The 20,430-nt window shown below is 36.3% G+C and overlaps 1 pseudogene; it reads right to left on the reverse strand.

Annotated features, from left to right (window-relative positions):
* The window catches only part of LOC120220596, a 110,723-nt pseudogene extending 91,243 nt beyond the window's left edge, over positions 1-19,480 (reverse strand).
* Between the last annotated feature and the right edge of the window lie 950 nt (positions 19,481-20,430).

The following is a 20,430-nucleotide window of genomic DNA, read 5'->3' on the forward strand; positions in this document are numbered from 1 at the left end:
TCTGCATCATCTGCATTCATATCCTCTTTGGTGAAATGTCTGTCCACATGTTTTTTTTCCCTTACCTTCTAATTGGATTGCTTTTTTTCTACTGTTAAAATATTAATTTTTATTTTATTTTATTATGGCAAGAACACTTAGTATATCTATTCTCCAAACAGATTTTTTTGCATCCTCATATTTATTTATTTTTAGAGTAGAATATTCTTAATGGATGAGGTGTTTGAGGTTTATAGTACATACACTGACCATGTTACTACACAAGTATTTCCAGGCCCAATCATCAAATTTTAATAAACCCAAGTTTATTTATTTTCATTAATCTTGTGAAACATGAAAGGATCTCATCTTAAGAGATTCTGACAAATATTTTAAGGTCAGCAAAAGTTCACCTCTAGTAACCCAGGCAGGAAGTATGGGCAAACCAGTTAGGTCCTGTTGTGCCGATGGTGGCAAGGAGAAAATCACACTGTTGGAGAGATTAAATATGTCCTGAGGGTAGTATGACTTTTCACACAATTTAAGGAAATTTCGTTCAATTTCACACTATTTACTGAGTTCCTACCATGTTCAAGGCACTGAATTAGGTAGAACTAGGGGTAGGAAGAAAGGTTTAGAGACAGGTAAATCATACCTCTATTTTCCTTATAATTATAATCTAGAAGAAAGAATGAAAGCAGTACATATATACCCATATACATGCAAAAGGTAGTTATTAATTGAAAAATAAAAACTTTTATGTAATGGCTTATTGGCCAATTTTTAAAGAAATACTTTTAAAGAAAAAGCATTGGGGGCATCCAGCTGAGGTCTACCATCTTAAAAAATTTGCCCAGCAGCCAAGCGTCTTGAAAAGAAATAGACTATTTTAGAAATCGTCTCCAGCTCTGACACTAAAGTCTTTCACATCACTTTATTCAATTCTTGGTCTTCCAGATTTAACTCTCCAATAAGAATTTAGAAATACACCTTTGTAGTAGCATCCAGCCAACAGAGCACCTGATGCCATAAGTGCTTTTAGGGGACTCTGGCTGTAGATCCCAGAACTCAAAATAATATTAAATGCCTTCAAATGTTCTGTGCTCCTTCCACCTTGTTCTTAACTTAACATGAGCCTGTATTTCTCACCTAACTTCTACTTCCTTTGTCTGCTCTGGGCCAGAGCCCAGAGTCTTTACTTTTCTTCCACTACCCCCGACTTTGTTGAGATATTACTGGCATATATCATATGTAAGCTTAAAGTGTGAAAATGACAAGCTGATACATGAATATACTATGAAATGATTACCACCATAAGGTTAGTTACACCTTCATCCCCTCATAATAATCATTTGTGTGTGTATGTGTGGTGATAACATTTAAGGTCTACTGTCTTAACACCTTAGTATATAACACCATATTGTTAATTATAGTCACCATGCTGTACATTATATCCCTAGAACTTATTTATCTTATGGGTGAAAGTTTGTATCCTTTGACTAACATTTCACCATTTCTCTTACCTCCCAACCCCTGACAACCACCATTTTATTCTCTATTTCCATGACTCCAGCTTTATAGATTCAAAATATAAGTGAGATTATACAGTATACATCTTTATCTGATTATATTACTTAGGTTTATGCCCAAAAGCTCATACACAGTTTGCAAAAGTCATGATTTCCTTCCTTTTTTATGGCATTATAACATTTCTTACATATATATTACATGTAAAATGTAATTTTTTTAAAAAGTTTTATTTATTTCTAGGAGAAAGAGACAGCGTGAGCAGGGGAGGGCCAGAGAGAGAGGGAGTCACAGACTCTGAAACAGGCTCTAGGCTCTGAGCTGGCAGTCAGCACATAGCCCGACGTGGGGCTCGAACCCACGAACCGCGAGATCATGACTTAAGCGAAAGTCGGATGCTTAACCGACTAAGCCACCCAGGCGCCCCTGTAAAATGTAATTTTTACTATTTCCTTTATCCATTCATCCACTGATGCACAAACCAAGCTGTAATGAACATGAGGGTACAGATACCTTTTCTGAGAGAGCAATTTCATTTTCTTGGAACATCTACCCAGAAAACAGATTGCTAGATCATATGCTAATTCTATTTTTAACTTTTTGGGGAACCTCCGCACTGTTTTCTACAGTGGAAGAACAAGTTTAAATTTCCACCAACAGTGCATAAGACATCTTGTTTATCCACATCTTTTCTAATACTTGTCTCTTGATAATAGCCATCCTAACAGGTGTGATGATATTGTGGTTTTGATTTGCATTTCCCTAATGATTAGTGATGCTGAGCATCTTTTCATGTACCTTTGCATGCATCTTTCATGATGTTGGCCATTTGAATATCTTCTTTACAAAATGTCTGTTCAAGTCCTTTGCCCATTTTTTAATTGTTGTGCATGGTTTTTTGTTTGTCCATAATTGAGTTGTATGTGTTCCTATGTGACTATCTAGTAGATTTTAATATTGGGTAGAATAATTTCCCCTGCTTTATTGTTCTTAAGATTGTTTTAAATATCCTAGAGTCACTGCCATTCCATATAACTTTAAAGAAAGCTTGCCTTGGAGCACCTGGTTGTCTCAGTTGGTTAATTGTCATACTCCTGATTTCAGCTCAGGTCATGATCTCATGGCTTGTGAACTTGAGCCCCTGCATTGTGCTGTGTGTTGAGAGCTCAGAGTCTGCTTGGGGTCCTTTGTCTCTCTCTTTCTCTCTGCCTCTCTCCCTCTCTCTCTCAAAATAAAGAATAAATGTAAAAAAAGGAAGGCTTGTTTATATCTACTAAAACATTCTGGGATTTGGGTAGGAATCTCATTAAGTTTAGGAATCACTTTTGAGAATTGATATGTTTATGGTATTAAGTCTTCCAATTAATGATAACAGAATGCCTCTTCATTTATTTATTCATATCTTCTTCCATATGAGAATGCTTTCCTTGAAGATTTTATTGTCTGTGTCATTTGGCAGTTTTGAGTTAAAGGCTTCTTCAGTGCCTTGTCTTGAATATGGAAACCCCAAGAACTCACCACCATGTTTTCCCTCAAGTCCTGAGGTTTATAGACATTATGCCTTCTGTTCCCTATCTTTCATAGACTTCCTATGGCTGTTGTGTGATTTGCTTTTTAATCGTAAGAGGGAAGATCTGAAAGAGATGAGAGTATTCTATCTTGGCATACCCATTAAGTCCTATTTTTTTCTTTTTATGCAACAAAAACTGAAATTTTGAAATTTTAAGACTTGGGATTGCTACTTTATTTCTGTCAAGACTGTAGTATCTAAGACACATGTATTATACATCTATACATACCTAAACACACATACATACATGTGTGTACGCACGCACACACACATGTTTAATGGTCAGGCTCAGCAAAAACTTATTTCTCCTAGGCAGTTATTTAGGTAGGCACGTCAGCACAATTAGTAAAAAGTGATGGCTTGATTATTCATTAATCTGTTGCATTATTTAGATTTTTAGTATCCTGTTGCAAAAATGCTCAATGCTATGTTCAGAGTCAAGGCTATTGCCAAGCATTTGAGAATTTTATCTTTGATGCCCCAGTCCCTAAATCCATCATTCTTCTTGATATCACGGTTTTAAATCAGAGCACAGTGTGTAGAGGCTTATATACATTTAAATGTGAGATAATAACTTAATTATTGACACACGAAGTGTTCTTTTGGTTCTGATTCCTCTCTCTCTCTCTCTCTAAAAAAGAGCAATGAGTTATTTAGCCATATTTGTCCACAAATTGGGAAGGAACATGTAAGTGCAGGTACAGAAAAGCATCTAAGAATTACCACCAGTGAAAGTACAGGGACAGAGAAGGAGTAAATCTAAGTGTTTTATATGCTATAGTTATAAACAAGGTACAGTAAAAAGATAGGCATGTTTCAGAAAATTACTTGTCTTCTATAAACATAGTTGAGGGAAAGCTATCATGTATGTGAGTTTTTCCTTTTTATCTCTGCATGGTAGTATTTTCCCTCAAATAGAAAGACTTTCATTCAGATTTTCCTTAAATCATTTTGATTTCAATCTTTATAAAATTGCTTTAAGGATATAAAAATAAGTGAAATATAATAAATCATTACACAAAAAGCCATCAAGCATAAACCTAAATGTAAAACTGGGAGGTAATAAGAAGTTATTGAGATTACCTTATAACAACTTTTCTTTTCTAAAAGCATTCTGTATTTATAATAAAATGGTATATTGCTACCCAGAAAGAATAAGCCATCTGAATTGTGGACACATGAAGGACAGAGTAGAAACATTTTGATTTCTTATTTAGGTATCTCATTTATACTATTACATTTAGTGTAAAAGGACATAAAAAATATGCTGCTTGTGGTAATATGCTATAAAGAGTAGTGAAATTATCCATTTAGAGAAGTATAAAGGATCAAATACATTTTTGCAAGAGTTGAGGATTCTATATGTCCTCAGGATTTAAGACTAAGTTGGAAACAGGATATTTCATGAAAGGGTTTAAGGAGGTTGAATAAGATGAGAAAGGATGTAGAGTTAAGAATTTAGAGCCAAAACTGCTCTAAAAAGGATCATGCACACATGCTGGGTCTATCAAGTTCTTATGGCCTCAAATAGTTGCACCTGTTTCTGTCAAGTGATTCTGAGCCATTGGAAAGACTGAATAAAAAGTTGTCTGTATGCAAAACCAAGTTTTCTAAAAATGAGCCTTGAAAGGTTTATAAATCCTTTTGGATAGATTAGAAGCTAACCATACATTAAAATTTTAGCCCCTTGGTACATTCTCTGATTCATGAACAAATTTAACCAAAGAAGCAGAAACAGTAAGGTACGTATAGACATATATACGTACATATCCCTCCCTCACTCCCTCCCTTCCTTCCTTATTTATTATCTATCATCATCTTGCTAGATAGCTATATAATCACATAATAGGATATCGATGTAAACATATACAGAGGGAGAGAAAGAGAGAATGAGAGAAAGAGAGAATTTGAAGAAAATGGCTTATGTAATTTTTGAGGTTGACAAGTCCAAATCTATAGGGCAGGCTGGCAGTCTGAGGGAAAGTACTGCTATTTCAGTCCTTATGCAGAATTACTTCTGGGAAATTACCTTTTTGTTGTTGTTTTTGAGGTGTTTTATTTTGGATCATGCCCACTCATAGCATTGAAAGTCATCTTCTTTACCTAAAATTAATGATTGTAGATGTTAATCACAGCTACAAAATATCTTCACAGCAACACCTGGATTAGTGTTTGATGAATTAACTGAGAACTATACCTTAGCCGAGTTGACACATAGAATTAACCTTCATAAGTTTCAATGTCATCTTCTTAACTCATGCAGTAGTGATCATGCCCAAAAGAAAATGTTGAAAAATTGGTGAGGGTTGGGTTTAGGGTCACTTTGAACGGGTAGCCAAGATAATAGCTTCAACAAAAGTGAGGCCATTATATTTCTATTCTGATTTTGATGAGAGTAGCCTCTCATATTTGCCCCAATGTTGACTTCTTGGGTGTAAGAAACCCGAGAAAATTCCTAGTTGGCACTTTTTTTACCCAGTTAGGATTCTGATGAAGACTTGGTTCAGAATCTAATTAACATCATGGGATAAAAACAGCTGTGTTGAGTGTAACCTAAAGCTGGCTGGATCACAGCTGTTTGGATACAGGGTTCTGGTATAATGCCTGAGTTACAGATTGTCCACTCTAATCTATGTAGTGCTGGTAGGTTACTCATTTCAACCATTTATGTGGAAGCTAATTGAGTCGATAACCTCTACCAATCCTAGTAATGTCAATCTCTTAGCATCCTTTACATCTAGGGATACCTATATTCATTCTTGAAAAATTGTACTTTTATTTTCCCAAACTTCATATGGGAAGCTCTTATTTATTGAATATGTATAGTAAATTAGATGCTGAGACAAGTGAGTCATGCCTGAAAGAACCATAGTTCTTTTTCAAGGTGTTTATAATTTTCATAGGGGAGTTGAATATAAGAATATAGTAATTCCTGTCTCTATATTAATAGCTATGAAAATGGCATGCAATTTAATCATGAACTTATAATTTAGGAGGAAGAATGGTATGGAGGTGGAAGGCCAGTACAAATGATATTCTTGATATTTGGTGCCTGAATCTTAAAATATAAGTAGGGATTTTTAGGTGAACATGTAAGAAATATTAGTAACAATAGCAAACATTTGTGGAATGTTTACTTAGTCTCAAACACACGGTTTATGCTTCATAAGTATTATCTTGTCAACTCTAAGAGGTAGGTGCTCTTCTTATTCCACTTTTATAGGTAACTAACTATAAGTTGAGGGAAGCTGAGTGGTAGATCCAACATTTAAACCCAGATTATCTAGGTCTGTAGCATCTGTTCCTGTTGTCTGTGGGTACTGCCTTCTTTATAAAAACATAGAAGGTAGCCTGTGATATAAAGGGATAGCCTGTACAAATGTAGGAAGTAAATCTAAGTAACAACAAGTGCACTGGAATGGAGGAAAGGACCAGATCATAATATACCGCAAACAAAATCTAGATCATATCTAGAAAGCACTGGAGGGCAGAATTTCAAGCAGTAGAGGGGAAGTGCCAGACATACCTTTTAGAGGACTTACTGTTATAGTTATACAGAAGCAGGGGATGTAGGCTAGTTAGATAAGTGAAGGAGAGACATAACAGACTGTTGCAGAATGCAGAGAGAAATAAAGAGCGAAAAGACAGGATCAGTGAAATACAGAAACCATGCAGGAATAAAGAGCCATGTGGAAGATAGTCTCCATGAAGTTCATTTGTCATGAAGTCTCATATGACTTCAAGCAGAGAATAACTCCAGGATGATTCCAAGATTTCTGGAATGGACAACTGGATGGGATGATCATTGTAACTTCTTTGAGGTGGGAAATACAAGAAGAGGCAAAGCAGATTTTAAGGAAGCTTGACTTTAGCTTTTTTGATTCAGTTAAATTGGATGAGCCTGTAGGCGTGTGTGTCTAATATGGTAGCCATTAGCCAAATCTAGTTATTTAAATTGAAATTAATTAGAATTAAACAACATATTGCTAGAGGGTTGTCATTGTAACAGTATAGGTTAGAAAATATGCCATCACAGAAAAGTTGTATTGAGCAACATTGTTCTACATCATGCAAGTAAAGATATTCATATGAAATTTTAATATGTTTTCCTTAGATTTAGAGAGCCATGAAATGTGTTGCCTCAGGAAGTAATACATTTCTGATCTTTGGAAACGTATCATTGATGAGGATATTGGAGACCAGATGTAACTGCCAGATGAACGGTTAGTACGAATACACAAGTATCATTGAGCATGTTCCAAGGACAGCATAGTGTGTTAGTTTACTACATAAAATTGTTATTAAATTTGAAAATAATAATGGAATAAGACACAATTGCATGGAGAAGAACAGTGGCCAATTTTTTAATGTTAAATTTATTTTGGTATACTGCTCTAAACATCTTGAAGCAAAACCCATCAAAAACATTGTGAAAAGTTCTCAGTGTTTCTAAATATATGTATACTTTAAATTTATGTATACATAGATATGTAGTTTGTGTGTATTAGTATATTTTAAACATTTTAGCACTAAACTTAAACATTTGGTTTAGTATGCGTAGAGAAAGTATTAATTTCTGGTTTTACAAACTTTTGAATTATGAGATATTTTCTTTAATAATATATATTTTTGAGGTATAATTTATATGTCATAAAATATTCGAATTTTAAATATCCAATTCAGTGATTTTCAGAAAACTTATAGTTATGCAACTTTTATCAAATCTAATTTTAGAGCCTTTCCAACCCCCACCCCCAAGATTCTTCATGCTGACTTGCATTCACTCCTCATTGCCATCCTCAGCATCAGACAACCATTTATATTTTGTTTCTTTAAATAATCTTTCTCTAGACATATCATATAAATGTAATCATACAATAAGTTTCTTTTTTTTTTTTTTTTTTACATCAGGCTTCATTCAGCTAACAATATTTTTTGAGACCCATCAATGTTGTAGCTTGAATGAGTTCCTTTATCCTTGTAATTGCCGAATAGTATTCTACCCAATAAATACACTATACTTGTTATATTTGTTGATGGTCATTTGAGTTATTTCCATTTTTAGGCTACATGGAATAATGCTTTATGAACTTGTAAGTATAACATAATGTTTGTGAACATAAGTTTTCCTTTCTCTGGTAATGACATCTATAAGAGAAACTGATGGTTAATATGATGTTTATATTTAACTGCTTTAGAAACTACCAAAGTGGCTGTACCATTTCACATTCTCACTAGAGGACTCCAGTTTCTCCACATCCTCTCCAATGTTTCTCTCTCTCTTTCTTAAGTTTATTTAGTCATTTTGAAAGAGAAAGAGCAGGGGAAGAGCAGAGAGAGAGGAAGAGAGAGAATCCCAAGCAGGTTCCTCACTGCCAGCATGGAGCCCATGTGGGGCTCGAACTCAGAAACTGTGAGATCATGACCTGGGTAGAAGCCAAGAGTCAGATGCTCAAATGACTGAGCCACTCAGGCACCCCCTGTCTCTTTTTACTTTAACCATTCTTGCAGGTGTGGGGTAGTATTTCATTGTGATTTTAAATTGAATTTTCCTAATGACTTATGATGTTGTGTGTCTTTTCATATGCTTGTTGGCTATTCACAGATCTCTTTGATGAGATGTCTTCTTTATGTTTTTGCCTATTTCCTTGTTCTGATACTCTTTACTTACTGAAAACAGTGTAGGTTGACAGGTGCACATGGAAAGCAAAACTACAAACTCTTCAATCTCATTATTTGCATGTCCCAGAGAGAGATTCCCCTCAGCTTTTCATTTTTCCTATGTGCTTTTCTCTTCATTCACACTATGATAGAGGAATCTCTTTAATGTCAGGTGGCAACTTGCTTTGAATATATATGTATATATATTCAATACATGTAGGATTACTTAACATGCAAGCAGATATAAAATTACTGTCCTAGTTCCAGCCTTCAATTTAAAAAAAAAAAGGCATCTTATTAAACGATACTAAACATCACCACCAGAGGTTTCTGTGTTCCAAGTGTATGAGGAAGCCAGATCATATGAGCTTCCAGGGTCTGTGTTTCGCTTTTTGGGGCACTTTTAATTGAGGCTAAGGATGAAACAAAAATTTTATTACTCTGGTTACTCCTTCTGCAGTCAAAGCCTTTCAAGTGCACATCAGTCTTTCAGACTTTGGGGTCCATCCAGTAAAGAACATCAAATACACAGCCCCTATCATAAAGGAGTTGCCCATAAGGTCCTGTCAGGAATGATGCAGAACATTTGAAATGGAATGAATCTTAAATCAAGCTATCCTCAAATTCTACAATAATCTTAGTCTCTAGGCAGCACATGGCCCCAAAAGATGAGCATTGCTTTCTTCCTGAGATCAGCTTCACCAGACCTTCAGGCTGGAATGCTCAGTCACATGTCCTGCCAAAGGACCTGAAGTAGACCCTGTGCATTGCTCTGACTCTCATCTTCATTCGAGGCTTCCAGAGTCCATGCTCTCCCTTGATGTAAAGCAACTGCTCATTCCCAGTATCTGCTTTCATGGCCCCCAGTCTGGCTGACAGGATTCACAAAGGTGAACCAAACAGAGTCCCTACTAAATGCACAGAACTCATAGCCTAGTAGCAGCAACAGATAAAGTAGAACACTCATACTACTGAATGTATAGTCATTGCTGTCATGGGTATGTTAAATGAAATATGTTCATAGTATTAAAGACAGGTGGTAGAGTGGTCATAGAAGACTCATAGTCATCCTAGATTCAAGTGCAACTTGGTGACTGTCTAAAGCCCACAGTGATTAGAAGAAAGACTCTTGCAGTATGGTTTCATTCTTTTCTGGCAATTGCTGATGAAACCATGCAGAAGGAGAAGAACATATGACCTGCACATATCTGCATCCCACTCCCAGCTAGCAGTTTATCTCTCTTTTCCTGATGTAGCTTGGGGAGGGACTGTTATAATATATATTTATACCAAAGAGTTTATTGTCCTATATATTTTTGCTAGTAGTATATTATAATAAATAGTATAAAGTATTTCCTGCTTTGTTCTGACTGCAGTGATGGATGTGGCCCATACTGTCTCAAGCACATTTTTTCTTGAACTCTCATGTTATCAATACTTTACATTCTCCATAATGGGCTAGTGGAAAATGTGACCTATTTCTGTGTAAATCTAGTATTTATGACAGCACAATTCTATAATAATAATGGGAGAAAAATCTAAAATGGCTTTCTCTGTTTTGAAGTTTTCTCCATAAAAAAATCTAGAATGCCAATTATTTGTTAAATAATTTATAAATTACAATTCCCTGAAAGATGGATCTTCTTTGTCATACTTTTCTGCCAGTCTTCTTTTTTTCTCATCATTTTTTTTCCTACCTGAAGCAAATAATGTAAAAGTCAATAAATATACTAATGGGTTTTGCATAGTTGGTTCTTAATCTTACCCCCCTCAAGAGCTCTGATGCATTTTCTTGACTCCCATTTTTCCTCCTGATTTTCTTAGATATAATCTACAATATGATTGTAATATATAAAATATTTAGGATGATATTAATAATGATAACTTTAAAAATCACATTTCAGGAAAGAAACATGGTAGCCACAAAAGGAACGCAGACTCACCATTTAAAACAAAGACTCTGATAAATATTAATGGACACAATTCGCCTGAGAGAAAACTAACAGACTCTACTCCTTCAATATAAAAATTTGATCTTGAACAAACAATTCAGCATGGTTTCAAGAACCATGATTATTCACAGAACCAAAGGATTCTTTAAGTTTCCAAGGGATTAACTGCATGGCTCCTTTAAACATTGAGTTATCCAAGTGCATCCTAAATATAATTCAGACATTTTATAAATCTAAATCATCCCCAACTTCTCAGGAATGCATTTATTACTCTCATATAAAGTGAAACCCCAATGACAGTAAAATCTGTAGCCCAGTTGGGTAGCTTCTACGAGGGAAGATGCCCCATAAAAAAACAAACGTTTTAAATCATGAACTATCTGGTATGAAGTTAATGTGTAGCCCCAGAAAGATTTCCTTTTATAACCTCCCTGAGAATCAGCCTTTTAGAGCTATGGTTCTTCTTCTAATGCCTTCAGACAGACGGAGATTTCATCAAGAATTCAACTCCCATCAAGAGTGACAATTGGTGGGGGCACCTGGGTGGCTCAGTCAGTTGAGCGTCCAATTTCAGCTCAATTCATGATCTCACGGTTCATGGGTTTGAGCCCCGCCTTGGGCTCTGTGCTGACAGCTCAGAGCCTGGAGCCTGCTTCTGATTCTGTGTCTCCCTCTCTCTCTGACCCTCCCCTGCTCATGCTGTCTCTATCTCTCTCTCAAAAATAAATTTTAAAAAATGTTTTAAAAAAAGAGTGACAATTGGTGGGGAGCCCTTCACACCTCCAGGAGTATAATCTTTTTAAAAACTCTTTCAATTTGATTCTTTTCTCTGTGCTTGTTAGTGTGTTCATCAGCTTATCTTAGACTGTCTTTTCCTGAAAATGATGAAAGTCATTGCTCATCAGAGATTGTATCATTAATATAGGAGGATATTTATACCTGAGGAAAGACACCTACATTCTGCTGGTACAGAAAGACTTGAAGAAATGTTTCCAAGTGAACAAGGCATTGTTGCCATCCAGTTGGCTACAACTTTCAAAAAGGGCAAACTAGGGGTGCCTGAGTGCTTACTTCGGCTCAGGTCATGATCTCACAGTTTGTGAGTTTGAGCCCTGCATCCAGCTCTGTGCTGACAGCTTAGAGCCTGGAGGTCGGTTGGAATTCTGTGTATTCCTCTCTCTCCTATTCCCACCGCTCATGCTCTGTCTCTCTCTGTCTCTCAATAATAAATAAAAATGTTAAAAAATTTTAAAAAGGTCAAACTACAGACCAATGCAACTGATGGTTTATATTTAAGCATATTTACTTATTTAAATGTATGCCTCTGATATTATAGGAGTACAATCATTAATGTGAAAATCTATCAACTTTAATGTTTTTTAAAAAATACTAAACATTACAGAATAGCACAAGATTATTTTTAATATAAAATGTATATATAGATGGGTGATATTGTTTGGACTCAAATCCAACTAAAATATCTACAGAAGTTAATTTTACATGGGTGGAATATGATTCTTTTTAATGTTCATGTTCATGTTGATCTTCATGTGCAGAATTTTATTTCAGCACATTCATACTAAATATGTAACAAAACAATTTGAATAAAAAGATGTTTTTGAAGCTTATCTCTTTATGACAGCACTTTTTTTTTCTAACCTGAGTTTCTTTTTTCTGAGATTAATGATTGTTATTAAGAATTTATATGTGAAAATTGCATTTTAGAATTTTTTCCATTTTACCAGTGAGAGTCAGTTAGCCAAATTAACCAGCTTTTGGAATTAAAATGTAATTGAATGGGGGATTTCTAAACTGTTTTAGAGTCAACCATCTCTGACAGGGGTATCTATTCATCTAGAAGCTGGCAAAATTAAGAGAAAATACATATATTCTCTTAGAAAGAGTTACAGCACAACTTTTTTCCACCTCATTATTGGAAAATATCGAAGCCTTATTGCAGAAGTTGTTCTTTTTGTCCATTCCCTTGTCAAATATGGCCCGGTCATGTGGAGTCAGTATGACATCCTAAACAATTGTCTCCCCAGAGAAAAGTCACCTGTCCTAGGAGGAGACAGCTTCAAGGCACTGAAGTCAATTTGGAACCCTTCCCACTCTTCTGCCTGGATGGCTGTAAATAGAGACTTTGTTGTGAGCCATTAACTAGAACAAACCACAGGAAAGAACTAAGACTCTCAATGCAAATGAACTGCAACAGTGCCTGACCTTATGTCAACTTTCCAAGTGTAAATATCACTGCTTTTTCATGTCTGCCTTTCAAATCTTACTCATGTATTTCATGAATAATCCTAGCCAAAGCCTTCAGAGAGAGTATTCTAGGAAATATACTTCCATTTTAGCTAAATCAATGCAGAGCAAAACTACTAAAGAGGCCATGTTAAGGTGTTTGGATATTATAAAAGAGATGTATAATAGATACATCAGTTTTGTCTTTTCTTTCCCACATAAATGTTAATTGAGACAGGAGATAAATCTTGATTATAGTAACTAAACTGTCAAATGCAGGGGCGCCTGGGTGGCTCAGCTGGTTAAGTATTTGACTTCAGCTCAGGTCATGATCTTATGGTTCACAGGTTCAACCCCCATGTTGGGCTTTGTGCTGATAGCTTAGAGCCTGAAACCTACTTTGCAGATTCTGTCTCCCCCTCTCTCTCCCCCTGCCCTGCTCATAGTCTGTCTCTTTTTCTCTCTCTCTCTCTCAAAAAAAAAGTAAAAAAAAAATTAAAAAAAAATTTCAAATGCATTACTAACTAGTATGCTAAACAAATCACACAAGTCCTCTCCTATTTATTTCATTGTGGACTAGAAGAAAATTGTCATGGCCTATATTTAAATATTAAGAATTTTGCTATTAAAAAGTAGTAGAATGTTTCAAAGGAAATGTAATGTGATACAGAAACTCTCCCACCTATTACTGGATTAATTTATATATTCCTGTTTCAACTTTCTCATTTTACTTGGCGATGTTTAAGGCTTATAAGATATCTTCTATTATACTTGGAACTGTGATTCAAGACTTCACAACCAAGTCAGTCTGGAGCTCTCTGCCCACAACCCATCTGGAAAGCCAACAGAGAAGTACAGTCATGAGGGCTCTCCTGTGGCAGTATCAGGCTCTCTGAGACCAACAGAGTGGGTTCAAGTGCAGAAATTTGTCAACCTCTGAAATTGTGTCTGTCTTCTTTCTCTCTCTCCTTCCATCCTCCCAGTTTTCTTCATCATTTATCTATTTATCATTTTCCTTATTTTTTTTTCTTGTCTCATCTGCTTTTTTGTTTCTTTTCATTCTTCTTATCACCGTCTTCCTGATCAATCTAAGCTCATATACTATAGGTTCTATGATTCGGACCTTCTTTTCTCTTTTTCCTTTCTTAACGTGTCCTCATCCCTTATATGTATTTCTCAGGTTGAAACCAGCCTTTGAAGCCCAACTCAGTTTTTATTTCCTTAGGAAATATCTCCTAAGTTCTCTTGTTTGGCACTCTACTAGAGCAGTCACAGCCTCTGAGAATCTGTACCTACCCTTTGTCACTCAGCATTCACTGCATTTATTTTTTTCACAAAAATTCTTGCATGATATCCTCAGTAAAGCTCATATAGGGAAATCATATATGCTCAATAAAAGCTTGCTAACATATCAGTGGCTTTGGGTGAAAATAAATGCTCTTGTAAAAGGCCCCTTTGTGGTCCCTATTCTACTTATATCTTTCCCCATTTTTATCTCAGTTATCACTTGTTTTTCATTTACTTTTTCTTGACCCTTCATTTGCCTGTAGTGTGAGGCTGTGAAGACTGCTCAGGATAGAGAAAACCTATTTTTGATCAATTGTCTGAAAGCAGGAAGCAAGGCCTTATACAGGTGTTGCAACTCTACAATGAAAATATAAAACATAATAAAATTTCAGAGCCTCCCTGTTCAGAGTGAGTTATTATTAAATGTTCATAAAAATAGCATAATTGGTAAGAATGTATACATGCACTTGCTAGTTGTCAGAAGTCTCCAGGATAGTTCCCCCATGAAACTTTTATTGGAGAATCTTGAGGAAAATTACAGTTTACTACTGGAAAAATAAAAGAATCAGATCTCTCATGGAGAACTCACAACACTATCAAAACTATTCTTTTAGCCTATCTGTATCCTTTGCTGGCAAATGAATCATTTCACAGAGATCTTCAGAATGTTGCTTCCCTATGACATTGCCCCTTGACTGTTCTCATTCTCCAGATTTTTGTTATCCTCATGTTTTCCTACTCCCCTTTCTCATTCTCCTCCTTTGGAGAAGTTCCATCATTGGCTTAGAGAAAACACCCACATTCTCTCTCCTGCTTTTCTAATCCCTCTCACCCACTTTCCCCCACTCTCTACCTCACATTTCCTCTCTTGCTTACCCACCTTCTTAGTTCCACAGATTTTATTTGGAACGTGAGTAAAAACAGAAACACTTCAGAGCCCAGACTATGCTAACCAAATCTTTCTTGAAAAAAAATAAGTTTATAACTAAGTGATAAATTAGGATTATTTTTGAGGTGTTGAAAGACTTTTAACTAAAATAAGAAAGGAAGTGTTACCATAAAAATTTACTGAAAGTAGGAAAATAAGGATATAATAATTCCTGCAGCAAAACCAAATATGTAAATGACCAACAAAATTGGGAGCTATTGTGTTAAGTTTAGGGATGGAGTTGGACAAAATGTGACAGGTAGAAAAGGCACTCATCTGGCCCTGAGATAGGGCCAGTCCTGGTGGGGGACAAGGACAGGGAATCCACTGGCTGCTGGCTATAAGCAGTCAGCAGCAAGGCTGCCAAATAGCCAATCCTTGGAGCAGCAATGGCTAAGATCCAAGAAACTGTGGCCCTTCCTATTTCTGAAACTATCAGTGTTCCCTTGTCTTTACTATCTCTTTCCATTACAAATGAGACACTGGTTAACTTCTCTGGAGTATAGAAATTGATTGTAGGAGATAGAAAGATACCAATTACAATGGAATGAAGTCTACAGGAATGACTGGTTGGTAATTAACCAAACAGTTCTTTTTCTTTTGCTCTCATAGATAATGACTTTCCTGGTTTCCTTATAGTTAAGTGCAGCTGTGTGTCTGAGTTCTGAGCAGTGAAATTCAGATGGAAATGATTAATTTCATCTTCAGAACCCACCTTATAAATATCTCCATGGTTGATCTTCCATCCTTTATAACCATCTTTTGTCTGATGGGAAAGAACTCTTGTAGATATGTATAATAGAGCCACAGTGTGGAAATAACACTAGAACCTGACATGCCACTTAAAGGAGAAGGTCTTGTAAAGCAAAAACAAAAATAAGCAAAACCTACCCAACCAGCAATATTTGCCTTAGACTGCTGAGTTAGAAAGGAATACAGTTTACTGTAGTAAGACATGGACATTTTCTAGCATTAGAACAATTAATCTACTACTCAAACACAAGGATGCTCACATGGCTGATGGTACTGACTTTTGTGGATTTTGCCTACCCAGTATCATCATATTCCAATATCTTCATAACACCACCCAAGAATTCCCAGAAACTTCTTATAACTTTAGTTCATGTGGTTCCACTGGGTTGACCCCCATCTCCCTCTAGATTCAAAGGTGAGCATATGACCTAGGACTGACAGTGACCTTATCAAATCCTCCCCCACTGTGATAAATAGACCCATAATCCAAACTGAACCAAGTAAAGTTATTATTAGGAGTTTTGTCTATTTTACAAGGAATGAAACATTATATTTTACAAGGCTTGCAGGTGTAAGAATATTATTGTAGAGATTCTAGGCTTCTATGTGGGAAATACCAGCCAGATAAAGCAGAAATAATAAATAGAGAAAGGCTTTTGGTGACATTGAATCCAGCCAAATCTGAAGCAAAATGCCCATGAAATTTTGAGTTATGTTAGCATATACACTGTTCTTTTTCAGTTTTAATTATATTAGTTTTTGATTATTGCTATAACAAATTACAAAATTTGATACTGGTTTAGAACACACATTTATTCTCACTTAGCTCTGGAGGTCAAAGTCTGAAATCAGGTTCACAAGGCTAAAATGAGTATTGACAGAGGTATTTCCTGCCAGAAGAATTGGTTTCCTGTTGGCTCCTGCCTCTGTAGGCTGCCTCTATTCCTTGATTCCTTCCTCCATGCTGAGAGCCAAGAGTGTAGCATCTTATCTCCTGTCTGACCTCTGCTTTCATCCTTATATCTCTTTGACTCTGTCCCTCCTGCCTCCCTCATATAAGAACCTTTTGATTACATTGTACCAGCCAGATAATCCATAATACTCTCCCAGTGTCAGGATTCTTAATTTAATCATATCTGTGAAGTCCCTTTTGGTATGTAAGATAACATGGTTATAATTTATGGGAATTAGGACATAAATATCCTTGTGGGGTCATTTATTCAGCTCACCATAATTAATGTGATTATAATCTCTCTGACTTAAACCTTGAAGAGAGTTATTTTGAATCTTTAGCTTGTGTCTGTAGGTTGTGGCCAAGGTCTGAGAAACAGGAAGAAGGAAGAGAATGTGTGTGAGCAGAAAATAAGCAGACCATTATGTAGAGCAGTATAAAACACAGTAGTTCACAGAGGACGCTTAATAAATGTTTTTGGAAGATAAGCTGTATACTTTGTACGATGTAAATGATGCTAGTCTGCCCTTGGGATGTTGTCTATAGACAGGATTAATTACCTTTGGACTTCCTTACTCTGCAGTCTTCTCTAATTTCGTTATAACATTAAAAGTAAACCTCTTTATAATAAGAATGACATTATAATTTATCACCCAAATCAGAATATTTTTGAAAGGGAAGAAGGTGCTTTTTAAAATTAATCCAGAATAACAGGCATAAATTGGAGTTCTCCTGAGAAGCTCTATGAGTTCATCCTACTTATAATAAGACGTGATGACAGCATGTTCTCTAGCCAACGTGTTCAAGTTCCAAATAAAATGAAGCTGTACTTATTTTTGTTCACCAGAAAGTAAAATATAATCAAGTTAAGAAGCCACTAATTTTTCTACCTTGAGCTTAAAATAATTCATAAACTTAACCTAAGACAGTGGATTTTTATGTAGTTTGTAGTAATGGGAAAACATCTAATATGGTGCAATTCTTCTGGAAACTATTCAATTATTAAATATATTCACTCATTCATTTATCCACTTACCCAACAAATATTTTCTGAGCACTTAATATACACCAACCACAGTACTAACACTCATACATATATGGCTATGAGGGAAGTATATACAGAAAGCTGGAGGAAAGGAGGAAAGAAGAATCACCAAGGAGGTCCTCCTTGAAAGGGTCAATAAAGCTCAGACACATTTACAGGAGAGGAAATGTTTATTTTGGCTTAATAGCTGAATGAACACAGAGAGGGGTATTTAAAGGAGAAGGGAACATCCTGAAAAAGCAGAGAATGTGAAATTTGTCCATCTCATTTGAACTCAAGTGTGAATCAGCAGGATTGTTGTCAAATTCAGTGATATGATCAGAATTGCCTTCTAGGAAAGCCCTTATGAAGTCTGCAGGGTGCACAGAAATCACATGGAAGAGTTGGGAATAGAGATAACAATGACAGTTATAAGATTTTCTGAGCAATTACTGAGTGATGGGTACTGTTGCAAGTGTTTTCCATATTCTAACTTCATATGTGTCACCTCGGCTTTCTCCGCTAGTGGCAATTGCTCACCTATTTTGGGGAGAATGACATCATGGTAGTGATATAATTATTTAAGGCCAAACAGCTGGCAAATAGTGTTGTTGGGATTCAAACTTAGTCTGTCTGACCTCAGGCCTCCAACAACTGCATTTCACAGTGTGTAACCTATCCACCTTTTAGCTCCTGCAGCACGTGCCACCTGGGCCACGCATTAGGCACCCATATGCATCTCCTTCTGTCAGATCTCATTCTCTGCATATGCTCTCTCTTACCAGCTGGCTTTGAAGCTTCTTACAGACAGGGCCACAAACTAAATATCTTTGTGTTCCCCACAGCTTCTAGCAAATCCTCCTGTCTATTATCAGTGCAAAAGAAAACTCTTCACAATGGCACAAACCAGATCAAGCTCTCTGCAAAATCCCCATGTATTTCTATGATCTGCAAAAGGAAAGAAACAACAGTAAAAAATGACTGTATTTAAATACTTAACATGAGTTAATTGCTACACTAATTTCTTTATCCATTAATTCAAACAATTCTCGGGACAACCAAGAGGGGTTGGCATTATTGTCCTCTTTGAACAGGTGAAAAAATTGAAACCCAGAGAGTTATATAACACCATAAAAATGCAAAGCTAGACAATGATGGGGCTGTTCCCAAAGTCCATGTAAGACTTATATACACTGGTTTCTTAAGTGGTAACTTACCTGCTGTCTCTTAGTCCTTGTTTACTTTCAGAACATCCAGCTTCCCTCATCATTTTTTATGCAGTTTGGAGGTACTGGAGACTGAAGACATGTAAAGGGCTATGCTCGCTTCATTCCGTGCAAGATAGGGGCCTCCAGACTAAAACACTGAGCAAGCCCCAGGCCCAGTTAAATATAAAAGGAGAGGGCATGACAGATTGTAAGAAAGTCTTGATCTTACTCCAAGAACTTGGTTACCTGGGCCTCTCACAGCAAGAAGCTGCCTTGGTTCTTCTTCCAAGGGTGAAAAGGCCATGAATGATGAAAGCAGATCCAGCACTCACTGCCAAGAGAAACAGCAGGAGCTGGCCTAGCCCAGAGCTAACTGTATCATTAATAGCCTCCATCCTTAAGTTTTGTTAGCCCTTCTATCACTAAAAAGAGGTTTTACCTCTTGGGCTGATGTGTCTTCTTCAACCTTCTCATCTCCCCGTAAGACAGGTTATTTGTATTTTGCACAGAGTTACTTAGCCTCCCAAAGAGACCCATTCACCTTGAGTCTATTTGACAAGGTATAATATACCCTAACAAGTTTTTTTTATAATAAAAAAAATAATGTATGTTAATTTCTAACTGTAATCAATTATGGCAAATATTAAAATGAATTATAGTGTTCAGTCTTAAGCAACTTCCCATTTTTATCCCTGCAAAGTAGATTTTACATTGCTTGTTATTGGATTAAAAAGGCTCAGAGACTGGGATTCACTTGAATAATATCAACTGGCTTTAAATGGCCTATGTAGGGCTTGAATTCAAGTGTGGTTTTGCTACATCATTTCATTCTATTCCATTCCACTTCTCCGTTATGCTGCTGTTAAGGAACAGAGGTTAGCATCACAGTGCTTTAGAACTCACAAATCTACCCCATATCTATCATTTAATTTTATCCTTATAAGAATTCTGGCAAGTAGGAATGGTAGGAAATATTCTCTTTTATAGATGAAAACACTAAGGCTCAAAGCAGTTAAACTATTGTCTGAAGGGACCTGGAAAGTTAGTGGTTGAGTCAGAGTCAGAAACTTCTCTGAGGGACATTCTAGCATGGGCTCCTTCCACTGCACAATGATAGGCCGTCAGTAACCAAAAGATTACTTAATATGTGCTTCTGTTCTCTCTAGTTTTTAAAATGAACATATTGTCTACCAAGAAGGTACACTGGAGGCACCTAGAGGCCAAGGTAGTAACACAGGAGAAGGTGACAGCAGTGGACCATTCTGAGTAGCCTGGAACCCAGGTTGTAAGGAGCAGCTTGTAGGTAGCTGGCTCTTGGCCTCAGGACCTCTGTGGTTAAACTTGG

The sequence above is a fragment of the Hyaena hyaena genome, unplaced genomic scaffold (assembly GCF_003009895.1).
Source record: "Hyaena hyaena isolate Hyena2069 unplaced genomic scaffold, ASM300989v1 scaffold_711, whole genome shotgun sequence".
NCBI lineage: Eukaryota > Metazoa > Chordata > Mammalia > Carnivora > Hyaenidae > Hyaena > Hyaena hyaena.